This window comes from Kryptolebias marmoratus, linkage group LG2 (assembly GCF_001649575.2).
Source record: "Kryptolebias marmoratus isolate JLee-2015 linkage group LG2, ASM164957v2, whole genome shotgun sequence".
NCBI classification, from domain to species: domain Eukaryota; kingdom Metazoa; phylum Chordata; class Actinopteri; order Cyprinodontiformes; family Rivulidae; genus Kryptolebias; species Kryptolebias marmoratus.
This window is the reverse complement of record NC_051431.1, coordinates 20261888-20282964: the sequence shown is the minus strand read 5'-3', so window position 1 is coordinate 20282964 and position 21077 is coordinate 20261888. Positions and strand designations below refer to the sequence as shown.

Here is a 21077-nt window from a genome sequence, read left to right as displayed (position 1 = left end):
AAACGTCCACTTGTCCAAGCTAGGTCAAAGGAGGCAACAGTTCTATGAGGGAAGTCCATACATTCCGCTACCCAGCATATTAAATTACAAATCTTGCCCTGGCCAGAGAGGATATATAATCCCTCCAATGAGTTCTTGGTCTGCCTTGAGATGTCCTTGTGATGAGATGCGCCCAACAAATCTCCAAAGTATCCTAATCAGATGTTCAAACCTCCTCAACTCCAATGATGGAGCTCCTCACCTTGTCTCTAAGGCTGAGCCTAGCCACCCTCCGGAGGAAGCTCGTGTTTTTATTCTTTCAGTCGTGATCCATATCTCATGATGGTAGGGGAGATTTGGAAAGTAGATGAACCAGTTTGCATTTCTGCCCAGCTTTTTCTTTACCACTACAGACCAGAGCAACACCCTCTTTAATACAGAGAAGACCCCATTCTGTGCATCCACTTCTTCATTCCACCTTATCAGTTGTGAACAAGACACTGAGATACTTCCAGCTGAGAATGAAAGCCTCCGACTTACAGCAGCTAAATCTGCTTAAAGCACAGTTTATGTGGTTAATAGATAAATTCGGCTAGCTCCCAAACTGCTATTCCCTCTGAGCTGCAGCTATAGAATTTAAAATGTATTCAGAATACTGTACATGAAAGAGAACCAGTTCTTCATAATCAATATTTTCAGAGCATATCCTAATTTTTGTGATGACCTGTCCAGAATATAACTCATCTCTCACACATAAAAAGTAGGAATTCATCCAAAATTCAAGTGTATCTTGCAACACAAAGTCTTCTATATCAATGAATACAAAATATGAACATGAAATGTTTTAACCTTTATTTACCCAGGCAAATCCCATTGAGATTACAGATCTCTTTTTCAAGGGAGGCCTGGGCCTGAAGGCAGCCTAATCGTGCATGTTTTTGGACTGTGGGAGTAAACTGGAGTGTCCAGAGAAAAAAACCCACGCAAACACAAGAAGAACATGCAAACGCACAGAAAGACCCCAGGCTCAATCCGGGGCCACCATGCTGCCAAATGTAACCTGAACTACATTATGATCAAATCTGTGATTTCTCCAAGCAACAATTTAAGAGAACTTGAATTTACTGAACCAACACAATATACAATGCAACCTTTAAGACATTTCACAATCATAAAACTGCTCAGATGGGCCAATTGTAACCCAGAGAGAAAAATCTGCAAAGGTGGGTGTAGGTTTAATGTAAAAAAGGAAAAACTTTTAATGAGGTTCAATTTCGCTTTAGGGCAGCTTTGCTTTGAACAGAAATACCTGCACTGTCTCGGATACACCAAATGTATCAAATGAAAGATGAAATTAAGAAATGCAAACATTTCTGGATCAATTTTAAACATTTGAGAAGTAGCAGTCTGTTTTTTAGTCCATCATGCAAACTCATTTTGTATGGACTAAAAATGCCTGTTACGCAGTGAAGAAAACAGCTGCTACTGGTGTGCGTACAGTTACAGCCGGGGGTGATTCAGTCTCACTCCATAAATTTAACAACACACCATATTCTTTGAGATCTCACCGTTTCTCCAATAATTTGTGCTTTTTTTAACCTACAGTTTTCATTTTAAAAGTCAAAGACGGTATGTTTTTACCAGCAGCCACACTAGGTTCTGATGATTCAAATGTAACCACAATTCCAAAGATAGTTTTGCAATAAGATAAAAATGAGATGGTGGAGTTTAAAAAAAACCAAACAACTACAACTTTTATTAGGAACAAAACCAAAGACAATACAAACAAACATTAATTTTAAAAAACTTTAACAATGCAATTACAATTTGTCTCACTGGTGAAGCAGATGATATGTTAAAATTTTTATCTGGGCTTTGAACTGGCATTTATTTTCTGATTACGTAGTCAGGTTGACACAGTACTGTAACGTGTTTGTTTCAAAAGTGGGCCTGAAATGAATATGTTCTGCTGGAAAAATGATGCATAAGAAATCTAACAGCTGACTTGTGAATGTGTATCAGGAAGAGATTTAAAAGCACCAGTCAGTCTGACTTCACAGGAACCGTACTGTGACACAAGTTTGCATAAATTTATCATGGAAATCATAACTGGAAAAAAGTTATGGAAAACTGGAAAACTATCTAGTTCAGGGTTTCCCCCAGTGTATTATAGGCCTGGCGGGCTGCCAGGCTTTTGCTACCACTTAATATATATATATCATATAATCACATAATAAATAGCCATATTTTCAACTTTCCTGTCAACTTTAATTTTTTTTTTTACTAAATCACGGTCGGCCAGTGAACGGCCACCTACCACCAGGCTTAGCCTCTTTTCTGGGGTAAACCCTGTAGTTTGAACTTGCTCAAAAAAAAGCCCAAAATTTCTTTTTAGTGAGGCATCTGTGATATATAAATTTATTTTTTTACCTGCAAGCTCTGTTTGTCAGCATCAAATACATTTTTAGGATTTGTATACCAGAGCAACAATGTGCATTATGTAGCATCAATTAGTTTCTTTACTCTGTACTTAATGATTACAAAAGCAGCTCAGGTACAGGAAACTGTAAAACATACGCAGGTCTATTTTGTTTTGCTTCATAAAAACCTTGATCTCTAATTGGTCACATGATTGAAAAAATGAAGCACAGTATTATCCACACCTACACAAAAGGTCTTGTTGACATGTTCAGGGTCACAATAAAATCCATCTTTGACGACGCTCACAAATTCTTCGTTCCCATCATGCCTCTTTTCATGTCTCATGAGGAGTCTGAGTAAATGTATCTCCAAGTCACTTTAATGATTTGCACTTACTTGTTTACACCCAAGATGAAGGAAAAACACATTTTCACTGTCAGACTCTATAGCAACTGAAACTGCACACGGGCTTCGTACAGCACAGTGGCTGCACAACAAGATGGTTTAGTTATCCTGCCTTATGTACCCAGCCAGAATGGAAATGCAAATAGCAACACAAATTAGTTCTATAATAACTAATTAAAATGAAAGTAGCAGGTCTTGAAGAATGCCAAACATTTGAACAAAATCTTGTGTGATCTGTTAGTGCTCAGACTGTGCTGGGAATGACTCCAAACTACTACCACACCAAAATGTAGCTCAATATCTGTAAAAAAATAAATAAATATATAAAAAATAGACTGCATTATAGCCTTTTTTGTTTTTGTTGATACACACACTCACGCATACACATACATACAAGCAGTTACAAGACTGTGGCTATTCGTGATGGCAGGTAATAATAATAATAAATGAGCTGCATGTTGATTAGCAGAATTGGAATAAAAACAATGACGTAAATATAACAGACACAGATTAGCCATTAACTGGCTGCATATATTATGCTTATTAGAAGGATATTAACTCCTTATTAGTCTTCATAAATTAATTAGGACTATTATTTAGTAGTTTTCTTTCTAATTACCTTCTAATTTATGCTAATTATTAGTGAGCAAAGTGGTTATTGAATTTTAAGTTTTGCTCAGTCAAGGTTTTAAAAGGTAAGACTTTAAAAAATTTTTTTTTTTACTTGTTTTATTAGATATAGTCAATAAATGTGTAACATAATACCTGACAAGTGTTATGAGTGTCCAAAAACTATTAATTAAGCCTTTCTCAATGAAAACCTGCTTTCCATTCTAGTGATCTTTTTCTCAAAACTACATTAGTAGTTTGACATAAATCAACAAAACTATTCCTGCTTTGATGCTGCCTCTTCTGTATATTTAGGAGAAATCTCCCAACTGTTGTTAATCAACTGTTTAATTTTATCTAATAAAACAATGTATTTTTCAAAGTTATGATTGTGTTTTTTATGTATTAACCACTGCACAATGACATTTCATGTGATTTAAAGGAATAGAAAGGCACTGATAAGGTACTAACTATTGGTAACTATCAGAACATCGCTTTTAAAATGACTGGACTATCCCTTTAAGGTGAAGGATTTTTTTTCTTTTCTGTCATTAGCTGTGTGAGGAGCTGACTTTCATATTAGAGCAAACTGTGAACAGTTTGAGCTAAGCTGCTGTATATAGTATAAATTCTTGCTGCTGTTTTGACTCTTGGGGAAAAGAAATCACACCGTTATGTGGGTGGGTTTACACACCATTACTTTTTTGTGCTTTATGACGTGGAAACATCTTCCGTGTCCATGGATGGCCCTTATTAAATTTCAACAGATCTGATTCTTTATATGAGACCTTTTTGATGCACAAGTTCAACATATTACTGAAGGACTGGACCATGCTTCAATCATGCTGTTATTGTGTAACTTCTTGTTTTTAACTACCTGACATTATGTTGGCTGCTGGACTTCACTTCTCTGTGGCATCAACGGGTCAGGACACTGCCGCACTATTTATATCTCCTAGACAGCTCTGTCCCTCCTGCTGCTGTCCTTAAAGTGTGGAGATTTTCAGCGTGAAGGGAGAGAGCGTGCCGGAGAGGGAGGTGGTGGCAGTGATGATGCTGTAGAAGGGGGTAGCGGTGGGGGGCAGATTTAAGGGAGATTTTCATAATAGCGCCTCGCTGTCCTCTTTCTGCTGTTGTGCATTACAAAGGGAGGCTTAAAATAGAACATCTCTAAAGAGCATGTGATTACTCTTAGGATAGCTTTACACTGTATATACACACACACACACACACATGTAATGTAAGGTATCTTTGTCTGATCAGTGGAAAATTGGCAAGTCAAATCAACAAATTCTGAAAGACTGTCAAGATAGTTCTTACATCCCATCAGTGGTCTCTTCTATTCAGCTACAATTATTTCAGAACATATTCCTTCAATTTGAAAGTGTCCTTCTCTGTAGAGAAATATGTTTCACATCCGCATCACAACAATGAAAACAAATTCATGCCAAAACAGTTTTTTTATTACCCTGCAACAGTGAAAGGAAGCCAGAGCCGTTCTACTGTGTGTAGGAGCTGAAGGGGATTTTTTGTTGTTGTTTTTTTCCTGTGAATATGTTTATTTATCTGTGCTATTTGCATGTTTTTTTCTGCTTAGTACAGTGTTTGTGTGAGTCTGAGCCTTGGTGAGGAAAGATTGGCACACCAGAGTGAGGGAGGGAGTGAGTGTACAAGTGGAGCAAGATCAGGAAAGGGGAGAGAGTGGGGTGGTGGTGGGTGGGGGGAGCAGAGAAGGAGACAGAAGAAACACTCGGAGAGAGGGGCTTTGCTTTTGTGCAGCTGCTTGATAGTGCAGGAGCAAGTCGCTGTTCTCCACGAAATAGAGGAGGCGTGCCTTTCCATCTTCTCATTGGGGATTTAAACTGCTTCACATTGGCTTTAAGGCTGAGAGAGGATTCCCCCTGCTTGTGGAGTGCTCTGATCTACCACGAGACTTTTGTTTTGAAGCTAAGCAGGTAACACAGGAGGGAGGGAGAGGGACTCCTGCCTCCTTTCCTACCCCAAAACTGCTTGACAGATGGCTCGAGCGGAATGATCTTTGACTCTCGCCCAACAACCAGCCCTCCGTTCACTCACTGAGGTAACGTAATCATTATTTTCAGCAGATCAGCTGCATGCTCATACATGCATCCTGCTGCACTGATTGTTGTGAATGTGCTTGAACGAATGTGCAAAAAAACTAACAACTCAATGTGCATGCAAGTGTGACTGAAATGTCAGCTCACAGGCTCGGTCCCCACCACATCAGCGTTAGTTAGAGGGAGATCGCGGAGCAGGGTGCAGTTGGTGGAACTCTTTGATCAGTTGTGTGTCTTACAGATGGGTTTTCGCATCGCTGACAGTGTGTCAGGGTAGCCTGAGGTCCAGAATGAGGCTCGGTTAGGTAACAGCACTTTTTTCTTTGCTCCTCCAAGTCTGCAACCACCTGCACTTCTTTTTTTTTACCTCAGCATCCCTTGATAGATGGAGCTGATGTTGCTGCTCTCTGTGCTTCGACCAGCTGTGGCAGCCGTACAAATCACGGAGCCACAAACGGCAGCAGAAGCAGGTGTTCTGTTGTGTACGGTGGCCTGTGATACGCAGCATGTGTGGAATGGTTTGTCAGCATTAGCACTTTTGCTCTGGAGCTTGGACTTGGAGACTTGGTGATCTGGGTGGTTTGGCATATAGAAAAACAATAAATGTGGTGCTTTTCTTTTTTGGATTGCAAAGTTTTGGTAACTATGACTGAAGATTGTAGTCTGGAGGACTAAAGTAATGCCATAAACAATTGCATGTGCACTGATTTCAGATAGCAAAACTCAATGAAAGTACAAATCCATATGTTGTTATACATTTAAAATGTTGCAATGCATTTTGCTTGCCACTTTGCATGTCAAAATTTTTACAAAAACCTTTTGGAATCTGACAGCACCTAAAGTAACTCTCAGCTACTTCTGCAACAAAGCTTAGCTCTATATCAGTAAAATTGGCGGAGTTATAACCATTTTTGTGTTTGCCAAGCTGACTAGCTGTGGTAGCCATCTTGAATTATGTTGACTCAAAAAGTTGATCAGCTGCAGATGTACATCCAATAATCACCTTCTTAAAGTGTCATCAAATTCCGTCCTCTGGTTGATGATATTTTTCACTAACAGACAAATACACACACAGATACGCAATTACATGTTCACCTGCCTTTGATGGTGGTGAGCAATAAATAGCAAACAAACTACGCAACAAACTCGGTTATTTTGATCTTACCAACATTTTGGAAGTCTCTGAACTTCAGGATTAACATCAGACTGACTTACTTGTTGGCTATTCGCCAGCCTTTCTTACAAAACCAATACGTTCAACACAATGTTGGGGCTTTTCTTAAGCAGCCAACACTGTTGGGAATGTATTGTTCAGTTTCCTTTGAAAAATAGATGGCAGTCTCTGTAATATCTTGTGAAGAAATTAGATTTTTGAATGTGGGGAAGTTTGTATCAGTAACAATGGCCAAGTAAGACAACTCTCTCTGTAATAATTCACTCAGCTCCCCTTTTATTTCTATTTTACACACAGTCCATCTGCTCTAAATAGTTTTTGCACTGTTTGGCCATATTTTGGATTATAGTTGTAACAGTGCAGCTTGATGTTATTTTAGAATATCTACAAAACATTATGACATTACTGAACAGCTCAGCAATGAGTAGGAAGTACAGCTTTAGGGGGTGGTAAAAACCCAAAAGAGTCCAGTTTGTTGTTTTTTCCTGCTTTTAAATTCCAAACTTCCTTGACAGCAAACCACCTATTTGACTAAACTAATTAGGCTGACAGCCTGAGATGTTATCATTTCAGCAGCTCACTCCGTTCAAAGTGTCAGTGAGGTTGTGTGGGTGGGATTTGTCAGAAAATACAGTTTCTGGTGCATTAATGTTGCTGATAACTGACAGATTTAGGCTTTTTAAGTTGGATTCTGTGGAAATGTTACGAACAATCAATATCATACCTGCTGTAGATGACCCTTTGAACAACCTCAGTTTGGAGAGATTTAAGTTTAATTTTGACTGGACTGACAAGGAAATGACTAGTCTGAGTGGACCCAAGACGGAAGTAAATTGCTACTATGTTAAAATTACTCCAATTTGAAAATGTGACAAAAAATGCCTGCTACTGCAACTATTTGAGTTTGCAAATAACCATAGAGCTAAACAAAATAATTGTGTACTGCAAAATTGATGGTGATGTAAAAATTAGAAAATAATATTCACATGAACCAATATAAATTTTTAAATTGTAGTTGAAGATGTAAGCAATCTACTTTGGTCGTGGCACTGACAGTCATTAGATCACCAAACCAGTCAGAAAGAAAAACTCTTTTTCTCCAAACTGAGGTCATCCAAAGAGGGACAACAGGTGAGATATTAGTTGCCCACAACCTGTCCACACAACCTAATTTCACAGTATTTGAACTACCTTTTAATCCAGCATGTGATGACAAGACTTTGACTTCAGATGATATTCGACTGCTTTAGCTTTGTTGTCTTGACTCAAGGCAGCTGTTTTCTACTATCTCTCCTATTTGTGGAAGGCCAATCTATTGCTTTTGTGAATGATCATTACGTCATATCTTCATACTTGTGAATTTGGATGCATCGGGGCCTGGTTGCATTCCGATTACTGGATCTCTCTGCTTTAGTCACCATGTGGGTCTGTGAGTGTGCACTTTCTATCCACGAGGAGTTCCAAGAAGCCGATTGGCTCATGGGTCCAGCTTGGATCACGAGATGCAGGGATAATAAATACTTCATCTTCAGTGTTACTTTTTGTCACAACTTCATCAGTCCTTGCTATAGCAGTTTCTGTAGAGAAGTGTCACAAAAGCAATTTCTCTTTTATTTACTGAAGTTTTGTTTTGTTGTTGTTTTTTTTTTTTCATTTCAAAGCCCTATGGACGCTGTTTCAATTCATCAACCTTCACTTTATCTGTTAATTTACAGGCAGGAGTTATAAAACTGTAAATCCAAGTCAAACTTATTTTGAAATAGAGTGTAAGTCCACTGTAACTTTACTGTATATCTTTTCTGTGGTATTTTAATTTACTAATAAAAAAATATGTAGCAGAGGGATGAGGATAAGGAAGGGTGACATCCTTTCTTCAATTTACCACACATTAAGCTCACGTTAAAGCAGGAGCACCAGGATATTGACTCAGCAGGGGCAGAGGAAGGAAGTTTTAGCCATAGCTAAGCTAATGTTTTAGCTTTAGGATCACACAAGTTATTTAGGTGTAATAATATAATTGTGGATTCGGATAGTTGTTGTTTTTAAGCTTTTATTAGCTTTTAAGTACCATCAGATTTGTCTGATCAGGAGTGGCTATGTAAGAGATCTCAGATCAAAACTGGACCATCTGTGGTCCAGAAGGACCTTACAGCTCGTCTTTTTTGACAGCTTAGTAAGTTTTTTAAGCAAACATGATACTTATCTTCACCTCAGTCGTATTATTGTATTTCAAACAAAATTGGATTTATTTAGTATTCAGTTAGCTACTCTGATGCTAAACTTGAGGTCTTGAATCTGTGAGTTAAATGCTCAGAAATTAACGAGAATTTAATCTAATCAGAATTACAGCACCTCATTAGATGACCGGAATTTATCACGGATGTATTTTTTCTTTGTTTTGTTTTTTTTCATCGCACAGAGTAATAGGTGTTTCACTGAATTTCAGGGAGATCTCGTTGTAGCTTTCCCACATAGCGTTTGATGTAGACTGAGCTAACAGCAGAAAAGCCTAAATTGGGTTGTGGCTGCTGTGAACAGCCATCCAAGGAAAGGTTTTTGTCTTTGGACAAGAATGTTTCTCTGGTTTCTGACAAAGAAATTGGCAGTGGGTTCTCGTACCTGTGCCCACATTTTCAGAGTCTGAAACAGAGTAATGGTGCAACTCTATCAAGGAGATCTTTACCAATAAGAAGAAGAATGAAGTCAAGGTCAGGATGTACGCTGGATGTACTTGGGTCATTGAGTCACAGATGATCTGTATTCATGTTACTGAAGATAGAGTTGTGTTTATTGGTGCACAAGTTTCTGATTTCAGTCTTTTGTTCGCACAGTTCACAGCGTGATACAAGTTTTTGAACAGAGTAGCAGACGTGATTGTGATGTCAGAGGCACTGTCAATAAGTGCATCTTCAAGAGTTAGAGGTGTGTAGAACCTCTGTGTCAGCTGAATGTTTGGTGGAGAGGTAAATTCCTGATTAGATAGTGATTGGAAAGTAATTTAGGCCTAGAAAGTGGCTAAAGGGCAATTATTAACATTACCAAAGTGAATCACAAATGCTGGATAAAAGCTAGAAAAAAAACAAACAACCATTTTAATTGTGTAAAAGCACCTTCAATTTGTAAAATGGACATTATCTAGCAACAAATAAAAAGAAATATTGAAAATGTCATAATAAAATGCATGACAAAGTAGTAAATGCTCACAACTATTTAAAAATTCAACAACTCCTGCAAAACGTGGTCAAAGATTGAAATTAATGTGGGATTTAGTGATCATGGAGTACTTATACTGTAAATAAAACAAAATAAATAATTTACAATCTGAAGTACTGTACACTGAATCTCAGTGAACTACTGTTATACACTAAAACATGTTAAAGTGGAGAAAAAGGTGATGCTGCTGGAAATCCCGGACTTTCAGCTAATTAAATATTTATCAAACATGGTGACCTGGATGACAAACTCTATTTAATCACATTAATTCAAGGACCTCACACACTTTAAAACTTTATAGAAAGATAACAGTTTAAGACAGATTCAGTCAGGGAAGTCCAAATGTCATTTCCTCCTTGTAAAAATGTCTGTAAAAACATGTTTTTGTCACTGTCAGTTACATGTGTTTTTTTTTTTTTTTTTTTTTGATTGACCCCACTGAGAATAAAATTTAATGCTGGATTCCCTCCATCAGTCTCCTGCTCAGCTTGCACCCACACACTGACACACACATCATGAGCCATACATTTAATGACACCGTTAAACACACCGAGGCTTCCTGACGTCAACAATGCCACAAGGCAGCTGATCTGTAGGCAGCGCAGCTCTGTCATTAAACTAATTTCACCATAACTGACTGATCTGTGAGAATCTAAAGGAGGTGACTGACAGCACCGATTGAGGTCGGAAGGAAAGCAAATGTTTGCAGTGGTGTCATGCAGTCAGCCCGTTGGACCACAGCCTGTCAAACAAACATTACAATAAATGTGGCATGACTTCAGGTACATGGGAATGAGAATTGATGTTGTGATTCTTCTTCCTTTCATTTAGCAATCAAATATGCTTAGAAAAACTTTTTAAAATTTAGATTTTAAAAGGGCTAACAAATAAGGGCGTAACCTAAAAGTTTTAAAAGACACTAATTTTTGCCTTGGCATAAGCTTGTAAGAACTGTCTTGCACTCAGTGCAAGACAGTGTCTTTCTTTCATTCATCCTAAATGCTATGGTCTTCTTACTATGAACTACACTGTTTACACTGATAGTCACTTAATTATTCTTAATTCTTTCGGCCTTTCTTTCTAAACCCTTTGCTGAACTGCTGGATACTGTAATCCTAACACAATGCGCCATTTGGAAAACATACAATCTGTTCTGTGTGTAAATTCTGTCAAATCTAATTCTGTGATCCGTGTTGAAGTTCTTTATTAACATTCCTCAATGCTTAGCACCTGCTTGCTCCCTAACAAAAATCACACACGAGGTGGGTTCGCATTGTTGGCAGGTTTCAGAGGTATTACCGGGTGTTATTATAAGCCAGGGGTTTGTTAGCTGTCGAGTTTTGTTTAGTCGGTTATTTAATCAGCGTCGGCTCCTTTGACACTCTGAATTATGACCTTTTGCGTGATTGTTTTTTTTACACATTAACTGTTTTTGTTTCAAAGCCAGTTGTAATTTTAAAATACATAAGTTTGATTGACTTTATAGATTTTGTTCTCTATTTTTCTGTTCTTGTTTGCTTTGGAAATAAAGCAGTTTCATCATTTTGATTTGTGCATTATGTGTTTTTGAGCAACTTTGACAGTGTGATATTAAAGGGATAGTTCAAATCTTTTGAAGTAGCGTTCTGTGAAAAGGTTATCAATGATTAATATCTCACCTGTTGTAGAGAGCTCTTTGAACAAGCTTGTTTTTTTAAAAAAAAAATAGTTTCATTCTGACTGGACTCACAAGCTAAAGGCTAGTTTGAGTGACACCAAAACCAAAGTTAACTGCTGGTGTCTTAAAACAACTTCTATAGTCCACAGAGATTCATGCACAGATTTAAATGGCTATTTTGGCAGAGTTATGATGACATTCTTGCTGGAAGTGCTCCAGGCTGTGCTGAAAGTGCTACAGCTGGCTATTGCTGCCTCTGACTGTGCTACAAGAAACCATAGGTTTCTTTTTAAATGATTAAAAGAATAGCACAAAAACTTCCATCAAACATTCAAACTTGAAGCTTTTTTTTTTTAGATGGTAGCAATCCACATTGGTTTTGGTCTTGTACGCACTAGCCTGCAGCTAGTCAGTACAGAATTAAACTCTCTTTCTTTAAACTTTTAAGTTAAGTCAGTTTAAGGTCATTTAAGAAGCTATTTAAAACAGATAAGATATTCACTATTTATAACCTTTTCATGGAAACACCACTTCAAAACTGAGTGGTTGCTTTAAAAGCAATTGATGCATTCATGTGTCTTTATTTGCAGATTTTTTTATTTATTTTATTTGATAGTTTTGAAAGAAACTTTCCACTGGATGTGAGAAGAAATGGAGGGTCACAAGTAGACAAATGGAAAAAAAATATCTTAAACTTTAGTTCTGATGATGAATAACTGCAACAAGTATTTGTTTATATAACTTAATTATGTATAATGGAATTTCAGAGTTAGACAAGTGTACTTCACAAATCTTTCAGCAATACAGGCAACCAGATGATCAGCATCACAAATACACAGCATAATCCATCCTCTGTGTGTTCAATATCATCTAACAAAGCACAACTTAAAACATACAAGGACAGTTGTAAAGCAAGGAAACCACTTTACTCCTTTACTTCGGGGAAATTAAATAGCAACTAGAAGAAAAAGTAACTTCCTGCCCATCTCACCAGAGAGAAGATGACTGAAAAACAAAAAGCAGCGGGTGGGCACAGCACAAGCAATAATTAGCAACTGTCATCAGGATGCTTGGATCACAGAGGAGGATGTTATATTTCTGTGTACAGCAGTCTTCAGCTCCCTCTAAACTCTAGCCAGGAGACAATTTAACAACAGTAATTGGCTTCCTTTTTTTTTTCTTGGAAAAATACACGAGTTACAGTCATGTTCAAATGAGTTCAGCTCAGCCGTTATGTTTGTTTACCACCAAAAAAATATACAGATCACATATAATTTCACTTTTTATTTTTTCACAGTCATTTTCCAGTTTGCACAGTAAAATAGAGTTGAGATGCGTACTGTCTTTCTTTTGGTGGTTAACCCAAAGACTAAACTTTATCATGTCAGTACAAAAAGAATATACCTTTATCATGCTCAAGATTTAACAAAAAGTACTACAGTACTAATTTGATTTTAGAACTCAGGTATTGGTCCTTTGACAACTGTAATAACAAACAACCCCCCACCCCAAACACACACACACACAGATTTTAAAAACTAGGTTTGTCAGGATCTGGGTGGTTTTGAGTTTGTTGTTGTATTGAGTTTATGGTTTCTTTTTTTCTGTTATTTGGTTCCTGTGTTTAGCCTCATCTTAGTTCAGTTCTTGTTCCTTGTGTCTTTGTTTCGTGTCATCATTCACTTCTCCTCAGTCAGTCTCTTGTTTTCCTGCCACCTGATCCTAGTTGTAATCATCTCACCTGTGCCCACTTCCCCTCTGTTTTTAAACCCGGTCATTTCCTCCACTCACTGCTGGTTCATTGTTGCTTCATGCGCTGTCTTGTTGTCTCTTGGTTTGTCCCTCGTTTCTGCTTGTGTTTCCATGGCTTTTGTTATGTTTAGTTTCGCTGCCATGCCAGCCTTTGTTTTGTTCTTTTATTCTTAATGCGGTAAATTAGTTCCTAAAGTACTTGCCATGAGTCTGTGCTCTGGGTTCACCTCCTTCTCTTCCCAACCTGACAAGGTTAAGTTTTGTGGCCCACTCACTTTTAATCAAGCCCACCTCTAAATAAGTGAAGACAGTTTGGAAAACAATACTTTACAATATTCAATCAGACAAAAAAAAAGCTTCAGCTCATTGCCTCCTCTTTTGTGAAGAGACCATCTTTAGTTTTGGTTGTAACTCAAGCTATAAGCAGTATTGGCCTCTTCCGGTGGTACCACTTATTCTGAGGCCACATGTAGATTCAGATTGTGATGCTTACTAATTAGAATAAACTGTGCCTTGGCCACAAACAGATCTTTTTAGCTTGGGAAGATAGATTCTGATGATGGCAATTAAGTAAAGCTGATGAAAACTCAACCAGTGTGTAATGAAATCGATCGTCTTTCTCTAAGGATTTTTGAGTCACAATTGTTCCTCTAGTTTTCTAAAGCTGCATCTCCCAGACCTCTTAAATATTGGATCATCAGGATCCATGTGAACCAAATGTCAGCACTGCAGTTATCTTTATATCAAATGACTCTGAACTAACACTGACGGCATTCTCTTCAATTACTGAAAGTGCAGAAGGTTTTTTGTCATCCCAACTTGTATTCTTGTTTTTTTCTTCCAGTGTTATGAACTCAACAACGTTTGCCTCTCTATTACTGTTAATATTTTTTTTGAAGTTGCCATTTGGATTTTTTGCTGGACTGTAATAATACTAAAAAGAGCTGCTGTTGCTATGAGGTTTAAAACGGCTGTAGTAAATCTCTGATTTCACAAAACAACAACATGCATGAATGTAAATCATTTTTTAATACAAACAAGAAAGCAAGTAGAAGAAAAGTGTCATTAATGAACAACAGCATGATTTAGTAATCCTTGTCGATGTGCATTTAGGGGGCAGCAGTGGCTCAGTGGTTAGAGCAGTTGTCCTCCATAGTTGGAGGTTCAATTCCACCAGTATGACACATGTTGAAGTGTCCCTGGCAAGACACTGAACTCCTAATTGCCTCTGATGTGCCCCATCGGTGTATGAATGCAATCTAAAGCTTTGATTAGACTATAGAATGATTTATTCAAATTAGTTTTGTAGAGATACAGTAAGAGTGCTGCATGAATGTGTGCTGATGCGTAAATGTGGGCACAGATTGTGTTGTAAAGAGCTTTGAGCAGCCTGTTTGGCTAAAAAGACACTATAAGTACAGACCATTTACCACTTGCAGTTTGGACACTTCACAAAGTGAGAACCAATAACATCTTGTCTGACATATTGACTCATCTGTGTCACATCCTGAAGTCATTAGAGAAATGCAGAGATAAGGCACGGGCATACTGTAAAGTCAAAGGCATGTGTGATGGTGTGTGTATTTTTATGAGCTGAGATAAAGACTAAATTAACACACACTGTTGAACTCAGATTTGAAGACAGCTGAAACAGGCACTAGACTGTCACATTTGTCACATTTTAAACACAAACTAGGCTGGAAAAATCATTGTGATGGCATAGTTTAAGCTACTGGGGGTAATGAACTAAATGTTAATAAAATACAGTTTAACTTTATTTTGCAGTGACTTTCTGGTATCCAAAACATTAATACTGTATGCATGCAAAACCTAATAATGTAATGATACTATTGCAATGTTGATGCAATTGTACCCAAAGCCCAACTATTGTTCATTGTTCATTTACACTATGATTCAAAGTTTTGATAATTTCTCAGTTTAAAGATTTATTTTGTCTGGCTCAACCAAGCCCATTAAAACTTTACCTGTAAATTTTAAAGGATGGAAGACGGATTTAAAACCCTAATAGAATAGGTACCATAAAAATGGCAGCACCCTTTAGCTTTATTTAATTATTGTCATGCAAACCTTTTTCTAAACGCCAGCTGCCATAAAAGGTGGGTGATCGTGTGACATTCCAATACACGGTTTCTGGCTGTGAACAAACTTGACTTCTTTAAATACCCACAGTTGATTAAGGGATGTATTGCATCATGCCTGTACATAAATTCAAACTTTTACTAGTAGTACACAAATATACAGCACTGTGCAAAAGTGTTGAGTAATTCTTAATGTCCAAGTGGCCAGAATTTCTTGTGAAATTTTTAAGTGGCTTTGATCAGCTGTTCTCAAGAATCTCTGGAGGTCTTTCAAAGTTTTACATTTGAACTTAGGTGATTTAAAACCTTTGCTCAATATTGTATGTTTATAAAAATCTAGATTTTAAAATAATAAACATCCACTAGGCTTACATAAAAATATATTAAAATTGGAATTACCCAGATAAGATAGTATTTTTGTGATCACATCCACATTTTTATCGTTTTCTTCTTTTTTGCTTTTCATGATTTTGAAAGATCAGATGTTTTTTAATGTTCTCCTGTAGAACTCAGTGTTGTCCCCTTAACATTTCCAGACATGAAAAGCTTAATTTATCCTGATACTTTGACTGTTATGACTTGTAGACAAGTGATGCTCTTCAGAGTAATGAACCAAAATCCATCTTTTTACTTTTTTGTTTCATACTTTTGTTTTATATTGAGAGTAACTGCATGTACCTTGCCAATTTTTAAAATTTTAATATATTTTAATAAAATTTTTAGACTCCTTTTGTACGAGAAGCTTTTATTCTCTCTCATAAATACCTTTCATTAGTTCTTATTTTTTTAAAAGTTTAACTACCAGGGTAAACGTTGCACCTGTTTAACTTGGTAGCCCAGAAAGTTAATTCGTGAAAATTCCCCAAGCCTGATTACGCTTATCTGCTAAATAAACCTAATACATTTAAACATTTGCATTTACAACACATTTGCTATTAATGTATCATCTGCACCAGAGTATGTTCCCCGTTCATTAGGCTGTTTTAATAAAACAGTATGACTGAGTCTTTTGCAGAGTTTTGTAGGTTTTTGGAATTTTTCTTTTGGCTCTTTTGATCCGAGCATCATTTTCTACTCTCAGAACAGTTGGTTGGGCTTTTAAAACAAACATGGAGCTGGGTCTGTGAGTTGCATAAGTAGTTAAATTTGTATATCTTATTTATTTCACTGTAAAAGTGAATGAGACTGAATGTTCCTCAGCCATACACATTTGGTCATTGCCTAAACGTGTGTAAATAATTCCGCTTTTCTTGATTAGGACAGGCAGTTTTGACAAAGATGACATCATCAGCTTCGTTATTGTGACGAACACGGCTGCCGTGGGTTCTTGAGTTGATGAAGCGATCACTGAAACCCCAGAAAGTGCTTTCATTCTTGTCAGGCAACAGTAAAACGTGGGCTGAATTTGTAATTTTTCATAAATATATTGATATAAAGTAAAAAATAAAAAAATGAAAGGAAGGAAAAAAACAACTCTAAAACCTCTAACTTAATGCAACAATATTGACTTTTTCTTCTCTGCTGCATATTTGCTGTGCATTTTTCAGCACTGTGATGCTTTCACTGCAGAATTTATTGAAAAGCTGCTTGCTAAAGCATTTGGGATAGACAGACATGCAAGCAATAGTGACAACTACTACTTAAAAAATCAACCAAAACAGGGAAAGAAAAACATTTTATCATTAAAATTAAATCTTTTTAGTATTTATTTTTTTTTCCCAAAAAGAGAAATATAATCACAATAAATCTACGGCATGTCTTTAGCTGCAGGGGATAACTTTGCTTCGCTGCAGATCAAAGGGAAGCCATCCTCTCGTTCTCGGCTTGTCCCAGAGGGGATTTATGTCTCTGACAGATGTGTGTGAGCAAATTATGTTCATGCAGTGGGCCATAATTGGAGTTTACAATGTAGTCGACAGCTTTTATGGGAAACATGATAAATTTCCTAATTTCGTTCTCTCTGGATGCAAAGGAAATGATTTTTCCACTGATTCGAGGAGATGCTCCCTCTTTGTAATTAAAATGACCTCTTTAAAGGCTGACACCACAAACCGTCAGATTTGTCATCCGAACGGAACCTAAGACTTGTGTAATTTGTTTAAAAAAAGTCTCCCTTAGTCTAATTATTCACCATGGCAGGTCAGACTAATGTTTTCTCTGGCTGAGGAGCAGAATGGCTTTGAAGTGCTCGGCTATAAGCTGTAGAAGAGGCATCTGTGGTGATTTTAGTGCTTCAGCTCGATTTAAAATCATTTGAACTTCCAAAATACTGCCCTGATAGGCTCCCCACGAAGGAGCGAACAATAAGCCTTCCACAGCTCCAGTTTATAGTTTCATGGATGAGTGTTTTGACAGCAAACCCAGGTTTCAATACCTTTTTTTAAAACTGCACTTCGTTTTATATAAGCATTTTTTTTTAAAGATGCTGAGGCACAGAGCAACTTTTTTTTCACCATCAGCGGGAAAGGTTCCTGTTACTTCAGCACTAATTACCTACTTGTTGCTAATTCCAGATGGCTATTCACGCCTGATGGCTGCTTAATGACATGTCACAAGTTTTTTTTTTTTCATGCTGAAAAATCAAAGGTATTTTTGAACAGCAACCCCTTGATAAAAGTGAAACTGCAGTGAGATAAATTAATCTTCTGCCCTGTAAAGTTTCTTTTGGAGGATTTAAAAAGTTACTGTCTGGGAACACAATTTAGATGATAGAAAAGAACAACTTGATGAGAAAGAGCATTTTAACTGTGGTTTTGTTATTGAATTTTACTGACTGATTTGAGAAAATGACTTCCTACTAAAGCAAGTTTAAATTTGCTTGACAGATGCTGAAATCATCACATAATTAAAAATAAAGCATGCCTAAAAGAAAAGCAAGTCAAAGTTAATCACTTGTAGATGTACATCCACTGATTACCTTCTGAAGGTTTCAGCTGGAGTTTTGTCCGTGTAATATGGTCATTGCTCTGGTCCATCATGGTAAATAAAGAGCTGAGCTGAAGGGCCCAGCTCTTGATTTACTGGACCATCAATGTTCCAACCCTCACCTGGGGTCATGTGGTATGATTTATGACTGAAAGAACAAATTCCCAGATACAAGCGTTTAAAATGAGCTTCCTCTGTAGGGTGGTTGAGCTCAGATTTAAAGATGCGGCGAGGAACTCTATCATCTGCGGGGGGGAGCCTGGAGTAGCTCTGGAGCTACGTATCAAAATGAGTCAGCTGAGGCAGTTCAGGAATCAGATTAACATGCCTCCTGGATGCCTCCCTCTAGAGGTTTTCCAGGCACATTTCACTGGGAAGAGCCCCTGGAGCTATCCCATTGGAGGGATTGTGTATCCTCTCTGGCCTAGGAATGCCTTGGCATTCTCCAGGAGGAGCTGGAAAGTGTTGCTGGGGAAAGAGAGGTCTGGGTTTCCCTCTTGGACCTGTTGCTTCTGCAACCCAACCACAGACGAGAGGCAGAAAATCTATGTATGTCTGTCTGTCTGAAGGTATTTTCATAAAAGGGACACAGTTGACCCCAATAGGTAATCACAAAGTTTAAAAACCAGATCTGGGACAATATGTTAGAGCTGTGTTGGGGATGACTCTCAACTACTACCACACAAAATTTCAGCTATTTTTTTCTAAAGGTTGATCAGCTGTGGCAGTCATCTTGAATTTGGTTGACTTCAAAAGGTAATCAGTTGTAGATGTACAACCATTCATTACTTTTCCAGAGTCTAATTGAATTCTGTTCAGTGGTTAATGAGATAGTTTGCCAGCAGAAAGACAAACAAACACACACACAACATGGTGGCATACAATAATTAGTTTTCTCTGAAGGAACAGTTAAGAAAAAGTATCAAACAAACCATGTTATATAAAGACAGTTTATTTTCTTGTGTTCGACATGAATCAGGCAAAATTGTTTGTGTTATTCAAAAAGTCAAGTCAGTAGGGCGTTTAATGTCATATAGCTGAGATTCAGTACATACAGTGCAATTTTCTTCAGATCCAGTGTAGGCAACGTGCAAAAATGCTGTAAAATGTTCAAATGGAGAGAGCCAGTCAATTGCGCAAAGATTTGCTGAATTGCCAAATGTAGTCATTGAGCGTGTTACTTGTCAGTCTGTGCCCTGACTATTTAAACAGCTTTGGGGGAATAAAACAGTTTCACAGTCTGACAGTGAGGGTTGGATGGTTTGGTAGCCCTTCTCAGATAACAGGAGGGTAAAGGTTTGCATAAGAGGGATCCACAGTGAGAGACTCCGATAGTCTTTTTAAGCTGTTTAACTAACTGCTGTAAGGTCATGTGATCTGATATGGTGCAGTTTCCATACCAGACAGTGAGGTAGCTGAGAGGTAATTATTATATCAATTATTAATTTTTTTATTATTCTATATAATTTTTAAGATGCAAATTACTGTTATTTGTTCTGTAAGGCTTTTAATGGTTGAAAAGAAAGACTTTTCTTACAGTTCTGTATTAAACCTTTTGCTCATTTCAATAAAGAAAAGCTCTGAAGGTCACAATATAATGGGGTATATTTTTTGAATAATTAATATAATTCAACGCTCATTTACTGAGCCTAAGTACTACCTCCTGGCACCATACAGACACTGAGTCATCTTCAAGGACCCACCAATTAAAAAATCCATTTTTCCCCAAATCAGAAATAGCTCCGTAATTTGTGTCTGACAGCAGTCATTAAACAGACAGTAACTCTTTATGGTCTCCCATCTCAGTCTGACAGTTTTCAAATCAATCAGCGCCTCATTCTTTACAGAATGAAATGGTTTTGATTGGTTATTGTGTATCATTGTTTTACTCAAATCTGTTAGATCAAAATAAACACAAATGAAACATTGTTTCGAATCAGGATGTGAACTCAAAATATGTCACAGCAATGGAAAAAATACAAAAATACACACTGACTCAGCCAAAACGGCTTACTGCATATATGCATGTGTATGAATGAGCTTTTTGGTCCCATCAATGAATATTTTAGAGTGTTGTGAATGTTGTATCTCACACACACAGTCACACAAAAACTCTTTGAAACAATGAGAATTGAAGGAACTGAAGCCTGTCAGCCAAAAGCTTTTTTTAAAAAAAAGACCTAAAGTTCTAAATAAACATCTCATTAAAGTACTGTGTCATCTTTGCTCACTCTCTTCATGGTGTTGAGCTTTCTTACTGTAACTCTGTAGTACTGCAGATTTAAAACTCCCAGTTGTTCTAAAGATCTGCGTCTGGGTGATGGTTCTACGAAGTCAGGGACTTGGACTCGTTGGCAAACCACGGTGAGAACATATTGGCTTTGTCACTGAACAGAAAAAGTGGCATATTTTATTTTGTTACCAAAGCAAGTCGCAGCCTGGTAATTTATAACCACAGCAGGCCGTAACATTCAAATGTCATTTTGCTGTAATCTTGAGGATTTATGTTCTGCATTTTCCTGTGCGTGGGAATCAAACTATGAAAAGATACATGAATCAGTCTTTCAGGCGATACCCTATCTCATTCTGTAGGCGTACTCCTATTGCTCATGACACCTCAGCAGAACTTGATAAATTAGTTTGTTCTTGTTTTTTTTTCTGTGGATGCACAGTTAGGTTCTTAAAACATGTGTTATCTAGCAGCATAAAAACATGCTGCTGAGATAATGCTTTTGAATCAGCAGAAAAATGCAAGCCTATGTATA

At 37.4% G+C, this 21077-nt stretch overlaps 1 protein-coding gene across 1 annotated transcript in view; it reads left to right on the top strand.

Annotated features, from left to right (window-relative positions):
• Window positions 1–5209: 5209 nt before the first annotated feature.
• gramd1bb (GRAM domain containing 1Bb) overlaps window positions 5210–21077 on the top strand; it is a 136793-nt gene continuing 120925 nt past the window's right edge. Inside the window, exon 1 of the mRNA XM_037980843.1 lies at window positions 5210–5494. The gene's annotated coding sequence lies outside the window, so the exon portion shown is untranslated. The remainder of the gene's footprint in view (window positions 5495–21077) is intronic.